The following is a 13505-nucleotide window of genomic DNA, read 5'->3' as shown; positions in this document are numbered from 1 at the left end:
ACTGAGGGGAGCACTTGATGGGATGAGCACTAGGTGTTATTCTATATTTTGGCAAATTGAACACCAATAAAAAATAAATTCATTTAAAAATAAATATTTGGTATAATTTCCTGGGGTAAAAAAGAGTTTTGAACAGGAATGGATGCTGTAGTTTGTCAAAGGCTTCCTCTGCATCTTTTGAGAGGATCCTATGGTTCTTGTTTTTTCTCTTGCTGATATGATGAATCACATTAATTGCTTGATGAGTGTTGAACAAGCCTTGCATCCCAGGGATAAATCCCACTTGGTCATGGTGAATTATCTTCTTAATCTATTGTTGGATCCTACTGACTAGTACCTGGTTGAGAATTTTAGCTTCTGTGTTCATCAGGGATATTGGTCTATAATTCTCCTTTTGGTGGGGTCTTTGTCTGGTTTTGGTTTGGATTTAAGGTGATGCTGGACTCATGGAACGAATTTGGAAGTACTCCATCTCTTTCTATCTTTCCAAACAGCTTTAGTAGAATAGGTATGGTTTCTTCTTTAAACGTTTGATAGAATTCCTCTGGGAAGCCATCTGGCCATGGACTTTTGCGTCTTGGGAGGTTTTGGATGACTGCTTCCATTTCCACCCTGGTTATTGGCCTGTTCAGGTTTTCCATTTTTTCCTGTTCCCATTTTGGTAGTTTATGGTTTTCCAGATATGTGTCCATTCTTTCTAGATTGCCTAATTTATTCGCGTATAGCTGTTCATATTAAATCTTTAAAAATCATTTGTATTTCCTTGGTATTGGTGATGATCTCTCCATTCTCATTCATGATTTTATTAATTTGAGCCTTTTCTCTCTTCTTTTTAATAAGGCTGGCTAATGGTTTATCTGTTTTATTAATCTTTCAAAGAACCAGCTCCTGGTTTTGTTGATCTGTTCCACAGTTCTTCTGATCTCGATTTCATGGTGTTCTCCTGGAATCGAACTCCGTGGGAGAGAGGACTGTTTCTGATTCCTTCTTCTGTGGTGAGTTTTTCGTTCTAGTTATCTTACTCAGTGCACGCGGCCAAAAACAAGTTACAGTGCGCGCCCGGGCGGAGGCCTGCAGAGCCGCTGCCAGGCGCCTGTAGCGCGGGAAACCGCAGGCCTGGAGCACGCAGCCACACAACGTTGAATCAGCTGGTTCGTGGTGTCAATATTAATGTATCTAAGAAATACCTTCAGAGCAACATCGGTACAGGTTTTTGACCTATTACCTGAGTATTATGGCCTAGTCTGATTAACACATAGAGTTCACCATAACACTCATGAATTAGTTCCTAGAAGTAATTGAAATTAATTTCATTAATTTTTACAACTTAGATTCTCATTTTCACCTTTTACTATAAGTCTGAGAAAAAATATTGCAAAGTAAACTATACCTTGCCATTAAATCTTAAATTGCTCCTATTTCAGAATTGTCAGAAGGTGAAAATACGAGTTAATGCAGTACAGATCCATTTTCATCATAATTAGCATCATATCACCATCATCACCATCATCATCATCATCACCATCACCACCCACCCTGGCAAACTCTCATACTATGCAGCTCTCGCTCCATGCCTTTCCACCCTCTGGCCATTCACATGCTACCATACCACTGTCTCCTTTTTAAAATTTTTTTTTAATTTTTATTTATTTATGATAGTCACACAGAGAGAGAGAAAGGCAGAGACACAGGCAGAGGGAGAAGCAGGCTCCATGCACCGGGAGCCTGACGTGGGATTCGATCCCAGGTCTCCAGGATCGCGCCCTGGGCCAAAGGCAGGCGCCAAACCGCCGCACCACTCAGGGATCCCCCCACTATCTCCTTCTATGACCCGTTCTTTAATTAGTAAGAAAGGTATCCCTAAAAAGAGAGACTCTTGCTTACTCTCTCTCGAATAAAAAAATAAAACTTTAAAAAAATATCTAAGTCTTATTCATTTAAAACTTAAAAAAAAAAGGAAAAAGAAGAATGAGAGAGAGATGAACCAGGAAACAGACTATTATCTACAAAGAACACACTGATGGTGGGGGGAGAACAGGTGACGAGGAGGAAGGAGGGTACTTGTGATGAGCACCAGGTGTTGTATGTAAACAATGAATCACTAAATTCCACACCTGGAATAAATATTACACGCATGTACCTAAGTGAAATTTAAATAAAAACTACTTTTAAAAAGGAGGAAAAAAGAGTATTGGTGGGGGGAGGGAGGAATTGTATCCCTATTTCCTCCCTGTGCAGATGTACTGCCTGCTTGTGAGCTTGTTCTAGTAAAGACCATCTGGGGCAGGGACTTACAAACTGTCAATGGTTCACTGAGGAAAACATTTGATAAACACAGCTGACCCGCCCCACCTCATGGAATCTTCTATGGAACCTCCTCTTCCCTTTCATGCTAACATAACTCCCTTTTATAACTTGTTAGAGATTTTATTTACTTATTAATGAGAAACATAGGCAGTGAAGCAAGCTTCCTGCAGGGAGCCCGATGCGAGACTCGATCCTGGGACCTGATTAATTGTTTTGTTGATGGAACGATCAAGAAGTCCTGTGACCTTGTTTGGAGGTTCTAGCAGGGGAGCGCAGCTACTCATATACCCTTGACAGAAGAATGGTCCTCCTCTATCAGGGATGGTAGTCCTCTTCGACCGAGCGCGCAGCTTTGGGAGGGACACACATGGAGTGGTGAGGGAGGAAGGAGACACCCGCCTAGCCAGCCAGATCAGCCGAATCAACCCTGGCAATCAATGGGGTGACAGATGTCACAGCTAGATCGCCCTCACGTCCTGTTTATAGCAGCAATGTCCACAATAGCCAAACTGTTGTAGGAGCCTCAGTGTCCATCGAAAGATGAATGGATAAAGAAGATGTGGTCTATGTATACAGTGGAATATTACTCAGCCATTAGAAATGACAAATACCCACCATTTGCTTCAACATGGATGGAACTGGAGGGTATTATGCTGAGTGAAATGAGTCAATTGGAGAAGGACAAACTTTATATGGTCTCATTCATTTGGGGAATATAAAAAATAGTGAAAAGGAATGAAGGGGAAAGGAGAAAAAATGAGTGGGAAATATCAGAAAAGGAGACAGAACATGAAAGACTCCTAACTCTGGGAAACGAACCAGGGGTGATGGAAGGGGAAGTGGGTCGGGGTGACTGGGTGATGGACACTGAGGTGGGCATTTGACGGGATGAGCACTGGGTGTTATTCTATATGTTGGCAATTTGAACACCAATAAAAAATAAATTTATTATTAAAAAAATAAATAAATAAAATAAAAATAAGTGTCCTGTGACCTGCACTTCTAAAGAAGTGCTGTTCTTAACGAGGCTGCCATCACTTATTGCGCAGAGGCAGGAGCGCACAGAGGTGACAGCAGAGTCTCCAGGAGGGTCAAGGACTTTTGCTACAAAAGGACACTGAGAATGCAACACCTGTACCTCAAAATACCGGTCACAGCCTCACAGTTTTTCTGCCACAGCGTCTCCTTCTTGAGATCTGACTTAATAGTGCCAGCATAGTATTCTGGGATGGACAGGGAGTCTGTTCAGTGGCAAGCACGGATGCCAGGCCTATAGTCGGGGAGCCGTGGACCTGCCACAATCACAGTCCAGGGTCCTGCTGACCCTGCGCACGGCCTCTGCACCAGACATTCCGTGGATTCTACGGACCAGACAGCCGCAGCCCAGCGCAGGAATGCCTACCGGGGTCAGCTCGGTCCGGTACTGGGGATGCCCTCCACGGTCAGCTTGGTCTGGCACCTGGGATGCCCGCAGTGGTCAGTGAGGTCCAGCACCCCATATGCAACTGTCTCTCCCCAGCACCTTCTGCATTGCCCCCTGCACATCTTTGTTTCTCAGCATGTAGATGAAAGGATTCAGGGTGGGGGTTGCCAGACGGTAGAACAGAGTAAGGAACTAGCCCTGGTCCTGGCTTTCTACATTCCCAGGCTGCATCTACATGGAGATGCTGCTGCTGTAGAAGAGGGACACCAGCGCCATGTGGGACAAGCAGGTGTTGAAGGCCTTGCGCCTGCCAGCCGCAGACCCGATGCCCGCAACCTTGACGGCAATGTAGCCGTAGGACACGAGGATTGTGGAGAGAGACACTAGCACGATGGGGATGGACAGGAAGAAAGCCAGGCCTTCCACATGCCTGGTGTCCATGCACGAGATGCGGATGATGGCTGGCATCTCACACACAAAGTGGGTGATGCGGTGCTGACCACAGCGGCCCAGGGACATCGTCAGTGGGGACATGAGGATGGAGTTGGTGATCCATCCAACTAAGCCACTGAGCCATCCAAAGGCCGCCAGCTGCAGGCATAGCTGGGGGTGCATGATGGCCATGTAGTGCAGTGGCTTGCAGATGGCCACAAAGCAGTCATAGGCCATTATAGACAGGAGAAAGCACTCCGTGCCTCCTACAGACAGGAAGGCAAAGAGCTGGATGACACAACCCACGTAGGTGATGGTCTTGCTTGGGCCCCACAGGTTGATCAGCATCTGGGGAATGCTGCTAGTGGTGTAGCACATGTCCAGGAGGGAAAGATTGCAGAGAAAGAAGTACATGGGCACGTGCAGTCGAGAGTCCATCACTGAGAGGAAGATGATGCTCGAGTTGCCCGTGATGGCCAGAAGGTAAAAAACCATGTTAATGAAAAACAGAACCATCTCCAGTTTTTGGCCGGGCAGAGAAGCCCAGCAGAATGAAGTCTCCTGTGGAGATCGCATTACCTCTCTCCATCACTCTCAGCCTGAGAAGCCTGTGTGGAGAGGTTAGCAGGTGCCTGTCACTCCTGCAGGAAATGGTGCTGCCCGACTTGTCCTGACGTTGGATGCATTCATAGTGCCACCTTCATGCTGGAACTTGCTGGACCTGGGTCTCGTGCCTGCCCATCCCTGAAATTGTAGTGGGAGGTACTAAAAAAATATTTGCCTGTAATGGATGAAAGCTATCAATTTTGCCTCAATATCTTATAATATGGTTAAATGACATAAGCACATAGATATTTTAAAAACATAAGTTTTATTAATATAATTAGGAATAAAGTAACTTTGAAAAAAAACGGGGGGGGGGATGGCTGATGGCTCAGGGGTTGAGCATCTGCCTTTGGTGAATGGTGTGATCCCTGGCCCAGAATCAAGTCCCACATCGAGCTCCCTGCATGGAGTCTGCTCCTCTCTCTGCCTGTGTCTCTGCCTCTCTCTGTGTGTCCCTCATGAATGAATAAATAAAATCTTATTTAAAAATTTAGATAAAAGAGCAGAGGCGGACCAAGATTGTGGAAGAGTAGGATCCCCAAGTCACCTGTCCTCACCAACTTACCTAGATAACTTTCAAATCATCTTGAAAACCTATGAATTCGGCCTGAGATTTAAAGAGAGAACAGCTGGAATGCTACAGTGAGAAGAGTTTGTGCTTCTATCAAGGTAGGAAGATGGGGGAAAAAAATAAAGAAGTAAAAAAAGCGTCCGAGGGGGAGGGAGGGCCCCCCCCCACAAGGAGCCAGGCAAAGGCGGTGTGTCGAGTGCCCCCAGGACAGGAAAGCCCAGTCTGGAAGAAGCAGGAGCTTTACCAACCTTCCCAGACAGAAAGGAGCTCGCAGTGAACTCCGGCTGGATCCCAGGAGGGGCGGGGATGCCCCCAGGCTCCCAGAGGCACTAACAGAGGATCTGTGCCCCAGGGAGAGCAAGCCACACACCGCCAGCGGAGCTCCCTAAAAGGCTGGAGTGTGCACCCGGCGAGGCCATGGGAGCAGCTGAGGCGGCAGCTCCAGCAGCGGCTCCAGGTGGACCAGGTTGCCGACCCCGGGAGCGCAATTCCAGTGGTGCTGGCCCCGGAGCCCAGGGCACTGGGGACACAGCCCAACATCCGGCACTCCCCCCGGGACAGGCAGAGGCCAGGAGGACACAGGATAGCAAGGACGCTCCTGCCGCCAGGCAACCCCAAGCTGTGCAGATCAGCACCTCCCAACTCCAGAGCATCCAGGCCCCTGCAGACTGGGGGCTGCAGTAGTTACTGCAGGAGCTGACTCAAGGGCTGGTGAGCTGGCTGCTGCCACAGTTGTTGTTCCTCCTTGTGTACCTTGTACCTGGGACTGAGCAGGGGCCTCATAGGATAAATAGCTCCTACTAAGCCAGTGCACCTGGCAGAGGGGCTGGGCAGCTCCCCCAGGTGCACACACCTGAGAATCAGCACAGCAGGCCCCTCCCCCAGAAGACCAGCTAGAAGGACGGGGAAAAGCAAGTTATTGACCAAGCAGCGTTGGAAAGTTCCAGGAGAAGTCAGGGGATTTACAGTATATAGAATCAGAGGATACTCCCCCTTGTTTTTTGTTTTCTATTTGTTCAGCCCCGTATTTTTTTTTCCTCTCTTTTTCTGCTTTTTCCAGTAACTTGTTTCTGGCCACATGCACTGAGTGAAAAAGACTAGAATGAAAAACTCACCACAAAAGAATTAGAAACAGGCCTGTCTCCCACAGAGTTACAAAATTTAGACTACAATTCAATGTCAGAAAGCCAATTCAGAAGCACAATTATAAATCTACTGGTGGCTCTAGAAAAAAAGTATAAAGGATTCAAGAGACTTCATGACTGCAGAATTTAGATCTAATCAGGCCGAAATAAAGAATCAATTAAATGAGATGCAAACCAACTGGAGGTCATAACAACGAGGGTTAACAAGGTAGAAGAACGAGTGAGTGACATAGAAGACAAGTTGATAGCAAGGAAGGAAACTGAGGGAAAAAAGATAAAAACAATTAAAAGATCATGAGGATAGATTAAGGGAAATAAATGACAGCCTCAGAAGGAAAAATCTACGTTTCCATGGGGTTCCAGGGAGCAACAAAAGAGACAGATGTCCAGAAAGTGTATTTGAACAAATCATTGCTGAGAACTTCCTAAACTTGGGAAGGGAAAGAGGCACTCAGATTCAGGAGATAGAGAGATCTCCCCTAAAATCATAAAAATCGCTCAACACCTCGACATTTAATAGTGAAACTTGCAAATTCCAAAGATAAAGAGAAGATCCTTGAAGCAGCAAGAGACTAGAAATCACTAATCTTTATGGGGAGAAATATTAGATTAACAGCAGAGAATAGCTAGAAGGACAAGACCTGCCAAAGAGACCCGGCAGCCCAGAAAAGGCTGGCAAGATGCATACAGGGTCCTAAATGAGAAGAACAAGCAGCCAGGAATACTTTATCCAGCAAGGCTCTCATTCAGAATAGGACAGATAAAGAGCTTCCAAGATAGGCAGAAACTGAAAGAATATGTGACCACCAAACCAGCTCTGCAAGAAATACAAAGGGGGACTCTGTAAAAAAAAAGAGGAATTCCAAGGGAACAATCCACCAAAATAGGGACTGAATAGACATCATGATGACACTGAATTCATATCTTTCAATAATAACTCAGAACGTGAACGGGCTTAATGACCCTATCAAAAGGCGCAGGATTTCAGACTGGATAAAAAAGGAAGACCCACTATTTGATGTCTAAAAGAGACAAATTTCAGACATACGGATACCTCCAGCCTGAAAATAAATGGTTGGAGAACCATGTACCATTCAAATGGTCCTCAAGAAACCAGGGGTAGCCATCGTATATGAAATGAATTAAAGTTTATCCTAAAGACTATAGTGAGAGATGAAGAGGGACACTATATCATACTTAAGGATCTACCCAACAAGAGTACCTAACACATGAATATTTCTGTCCCGAATGTGAGAGCTGCCAAGTATATCAATCAATTAATAGCCAAAGTTAAGATATACTTAGATAATAATACACTTATACTTGGTGACATGAATATACTGCTTTCTACCATCAACAAATCTTCTAAGCACAACAGCTCCAAAGAAACAAGAGCTTTAAATAATACACTGGATCAGATGGATATCACAGATATTTAGAGAACTTTACATCCAAACACAACTGAATACACATTCTTCTCAAGTGCACAGGGAACTTTCTCCAGAATAGACCACATACTGGGTCACAAAGCAGGTCTTAACTGACACCAAAAGATTGGGATCAAACCCTGCAAATTTTCAGACCATAATGCTCTGAAACTAGAACTAAATCACAAGCAGAAGTTTAGAAGTATTTCAAACACGTGGAAGTTAAGGACCATCCTGCTAAAAGATGAAAGAGTCAAGCAGGAAATTAGAGAATAATTAAAAATATTCATGGAGAATGAGAATGAGAATGAAGACACAACCATTCAAAATCTTTGGGATACAGCAAAAGCAGCCCTGAGGGGGAAATACATCGCAATACAAGCATCCATCAAAAAACTGGAAAAAACTCAAATACAAAAGCTAACCTTGCACTTAAAGGAGCAGGAGAACAAACAGCAAATAGATCCTACACCCAGCAGAAGAAGAAAATTAATAAGGATTCGAGCAGAACTCAATGAAATAGAGACCAGAAGACTATGGAACAGATCAACAAAACCAGGAGTTATTTCTTTGAAAGATTAATAAGATAGATAAACCATTAGCCAGCCTTATTAAAAAGAAGAGGGAAAAGACTCAATTTAATAAAATCATGAATGAGAAAGGAAGGATCACCACCAATACCAAAAAATACAAACGATTTTAAAAGCATACTATGAGCAGCTATACGCCAATAAATTAGGCAATCCAGAAGAAATGGACACATTTCTGGAAAACCACAAACTACGAAAACTGGTACAGGAAGAAATAGAAAACCTGAACAGGCCAATAACCAGGGAGGAAAATGAAGCAGTCATCTAAAACCTCCCAAGACTCAAAAGTCCAGGGCCAGATGGCTTCCCAGGGGACTTCTATCAAACGTTTAAAGAAGAAATCACACTTATTCTACTAAAGCTGTTCGGGAAGATAGAAAGAGATGGAATACTTCCTAACTCATTCTATGAGGCCATCATCACCTTAATTCCAAAACCAGACAAAGACCCCACCAAAAAGGAGAATTATAGACCAATATCCCTGATGAACACAGATGCTAAAATTCTCAACCAGGTACTAGCCAACAGGATACAACAATACATTAAAAAGTTAATTCACCATGACCAAGTGGGATTTATCCGTGGGATGCAAGGCTTGTTCAACACTCATGAAGCAATTAATGTGATTGATCATATCAGCAAGAGAAAAAACAAGAACCATTGGATCCTTTCAGTAGATGCAGAGAAATCATTTGAAAAACTACAGCATCCATTCCTGATCAAAACTCTTCACAGTGTAGGGATAGAGGGAACATTCCTCAGCATCTTAAAAGCCATCTACGAAAAGCCCACAGCAAATATCATTCTCAATGGGGAAACACTGGGAGCCTTTCCCCTAAGATCAGGAACAAGACTGGGATGTCCACTCTCACCACTGCTATTCAACATAGTACTGGAAGTCCTAGCCTCACCAGACAACAAAAAGAAATAAAAAGCATTAAAATTGGCAAAGAAGAAGTCAAACTCTCCCTCTTCACCGATGATATGATACTGTACAGAGAAAACCCAAAAGCCTCCACCCCAAGATTGCTAGAACTCATACAGCAATTCAGCAGTATGACAGGATACAAAATCAATGCCCAGAAGTGAGTGGCATTTCTATACACTAACAATGAGACTGAAGAAAGAGAAATTAAGGAGTCAATCCCATTTACAATTTCACCCAAAAGCATAAGATACCTAGGAATAAATGTAACCAAAGAAGTAAAGGATCTATTCCCTAACAACTACAGGACATTTCTGATAGAAATTGAGGAAGACTCAAAAAGATGGAAAAATATTCCATGCTCATGGATTGGCAGAATTAATATTGTGAAAATGTCAATACTACCCAGGGCAATTTACACATTTAACACAATCCCTATCAAAATATCATGGGCTTTCTTCACAAAGTTGGAAGAAATCATCTTATGATTTGTGTGGAATCAAAAAAGACCCCAAATAGCCAGGAGAATATTAAAAAAGAAACCATTGCTGGGGCCTCACAATGCCAGATTTCAGGTCATACTACAAAGCTGTGGTCATCAAGACAGTGTGGTACTGGCACAAAAACAGACCCATAGATCAATGGAACAGAATAGAGAACCCAGAAGTGGACCCTCAACTTTGTGGTCAACTAATATTCTATAAAGGAGGAAAGACTATCCACTGGAAGAAAGACAGTCTCTTCAATAAATGGTGCTGGGAAAATTGGACATCCACATGCATAAGAATGAAACTAGACCACTCTCTTGCACCATACACAAAGATAAACTCAATTTGATGAAAGATCTTAATGTGAGGCAAGATTCCATCAAACTCCTAGAGGAGAACACAGGCAACACCCTTTTTGAACTTGGCCACAAGCTCATCCATGAAGGCAAGAGAAACAAAAGCAAAAATGAACTACTGGGACTTCATCAAAATAAGAAGTTTTTGCACAGCAAAAGAAACAGTCAACAAAACTCAAAGGCAACCTACAGAATGGGAGAAGATATTTGCAAATGATGTATCAGATAAAGGACTAGTATCCAAGATCTGTAAAGAGCTTATTAACCTCAACAGCAAAGAAACAAACAATCCAATCATGAAATGGGCAAAAGACATGAACAGAAATCTCACAGAGGAAGACCTAGACATGGCCAACACGCACATGAGAAAATGCTCTGCATCACTTGCCATCAGGGAAATACAAATCAAAACCATAATGAGATACCACCTCACACCAGTGAGAATGGGGAGAATTAACAAGGCAGGAAACCACAAATGTTGGAGAGGATGCGGAGAAAAGGGAACCCTCTTACACTGTTGGTGGGAATGTGAACTGGCGCAGCCACTCTGGAAAGCTGTGTGGAGGTTCCTCAATGAGTTAAAAATCGATCTGCCCTACGACCCAGTGACTGCACTGCTGGGGATTTACCCCAAAGATACAGATGCAATGAAATGCCAGGACACCTGCACCCCGATGTTTCTAGCAGCAATGTCCACAATAGCCAAACTGTGGAAGGAGCCTCGGTGTCCATCGAAAGATGAATGGATAGAGAAGATGTGGTTTATGTATACAGTGGAATATTCCTCAGCCATTAGAAACGACAAATACCCACCATTTGCTTCGACGTGGATGGAACTGGAGGGTATTATGCTGAGTGAAGTAAGTCAATCGGAGAAGGACAAACATTATTGATCTCATTCATTTGGGGAATCAAAAATAGTGAAAGGGAATAAAGGGGAAAGGAGAAAAAATGAGTGGGAAATATCAGAAAGGGAGACAGAACATGAAAGACTCCTAACTCTGGGAAATGAACTAGGGGTGGTGGAAGGGGAGGTGGGCGGGGGTTGGGGTGACTGGGTGATGGGCACTGAGCGGGCCACTTGATGTGATGAGCACTGGGTTTTATTTTATATGGTGGCAAATTGAACACCAATAAAAAATAAATTTATACAAAAAAAAGAAACATGAATGGATAAAGATGTGGTGTATGTATACAATGGAATATTACTCAGCCATTAGAAAGGACAAATGCCCACTATTTACTTCATTGTGGAGGGACCTGGAGTGTACTATACTGAATGAAATAAGTCATTGTGAAAAGGACAAACATTATATGGTCTTATTCATTTGGGGAGTATAAAAATTAGCAAGGGAATTAAGGGGAAAGGAAAGAAAATGAGTGAAAATATCAGTGAAGGTGACAAAACTTGAGAGACTCCTAATTCTGGGAAATGAACAAGGGGTAGTAAAAGGGGAAGTGGGTGGGGGGTTGGGGTGACTGGTCATGAGGGAGGCACTGGGCTGGAGGAGCACTGGGTTTTATGCTTAAGGTTGACAATTTGAACTCCAGTAAAATAATTTAAGATAAAATTAGAAAAAATGAAGCAAATAATTTTGGCAGAATCCACTAACTTTGAGCCAAATTACCCTCTAAAATTGGTACGGGTAGCTTCAATTAATATGATCAACTCTCATGTTTCCATGATATAAACAACTGGGGGAAAAGTGTATTGTTGTCTTTCTGTGGACCAGATCCTGCAGGTATAGACAAGATGAGAGATAGCGTCTATTTATATAATACTTAAATTATCTACAGCAGACAGGAAAGTAACAACCTGGAGGCCGTTGAAATAAGAGAGTCCTGAATTTACTTGACTCTGAATTGTTAGTGGTTTGGTCCAATCTCTGAACCCAGTGATTAAGGTTGAGTTATCCAATAGATTATACAAAGGTGAGGGGACTTTCTTCCCTGACACGTGCATTCACAAAATGAGCAGAAAATGAGGGACGTTCTTTTGCACATTCAGGTCAACATCGTTACAATGCCCTGAGGTCAGTTAAGGGAAATAGTAAGAATCATCGTGCAGGGATATTTTTGGAGCAGGTTTGGGAGATTTGGGCAGGGAAGAAGTGTTAATCTGCATGGCTTCAGTGAAAGTGAACTAAATATTTACATCTGAATAAACTAAACTAAATATTTACATCTGAATAAACACCAATCAGATATTTGCTTGTGAACTCCTGTAACATTCAGAAATTAACAGAACAAGATGTATGTCCTCCATATGGACAATTAAATGCTAGCTATAGGATATAGTTTCCTGCCATCAAGTTGTTTAGGGTTGACAAGGACCCAGATGCCGGACAGGTTAGAATACCATATACACAGAGTTTATAAATCCATGCCTGCCATCCCCGGAGCTCTCCCCCTGCTGGGGGGCATGTCCACTTACAGTCCAGTCAGAAAGGGCTATAGACCCTAGACTCAGAAAAAAGCTATCATCTGAAGTGAAGCCATACACAAAGGACAATTAGAGCCAGTTTAAAAAAAAATAAACTTGAGTCTTGCTTCGGTACACACACACACACACACACACACACACACACAACAAAAAAAACCTTGAATATTTTAGACAAAATAGCTTAAGAGATGGCTTGGAAACAGTATATTAAGGGTGCAGCCTATCTGCAGCTCTCCCAGGACAAATGCATACCAAGAGCAAAAACAGGTCAGTATGAATTGCAATCTTGGAAAATATAACATAAACACAAGGAATCTTTTTCTTTCTTTTCTTTCCTTTTTTTGGGGGAGAAGAATCTTTACATTAAAAAATTTTTTAAAAATAAATTTAAAAACCACATTGTAATGAGACATAACATTTGATTTGTAATCACCATACATAAAGGGACAACATTTTAATTTTTCTTATTTTTAATTTTTGGCTGAAGACAAAGGTTTATTATCTATTTAGTTAGTTACTTTAAAACAACTCATTGTAAGAGCAACATGTCTGTTACAGAAAAATAAGAAAGCAATGACCATTAAAGAAAAAATAAGTGCATAATCCCATCTACTCATAGACAATAATTATTGATAAACTTATGTATATACTTGTTTCCTCTTTCTTCTTCCAGATTTTTAGAGCTTGTATATAATATATATATCTACATATATGTATACATACATATACATACATATACATATATACACACAAATATATGAATCATATATACATATATATTTCAGCTTTACT

The 13505-nt window shown here is 42.5% G+C and overlaps 1 pseudogene; it reads right to left on the bottom strand.

Moving 5' to 3' along the window:
• Window positions 1-3784: 3784 nt before the first annotated feature.
• On the bottom strand, window positions 3785-4754 carry LOC112909618 (putative olfactory receptor 2W6; annotated as a pseudogene).
• Window positions 4755-13505: the final 8751 nt, after the last annotated feature.

This window comes from Vulpes vulpes, chromosome 6 (assembly GCF_048418805.1).
Source record: "Vulpes vulpes isolate BD-2025 chromosome 6, VulVul3, whole genome shotgun sequence".
NCBI classification, from domain to species: domain Eukaryota; kingdom Metazoa; phylum Chordata; class Mammalia; order Carnivora; family Canidae; genus Vulpes; species Vulpes vulpes.
The sequence above is the reverse complement of the archived record's forward strand: the minus strand, read 5'-3'. Positions and strand labels throughout refer to the sequence as shown.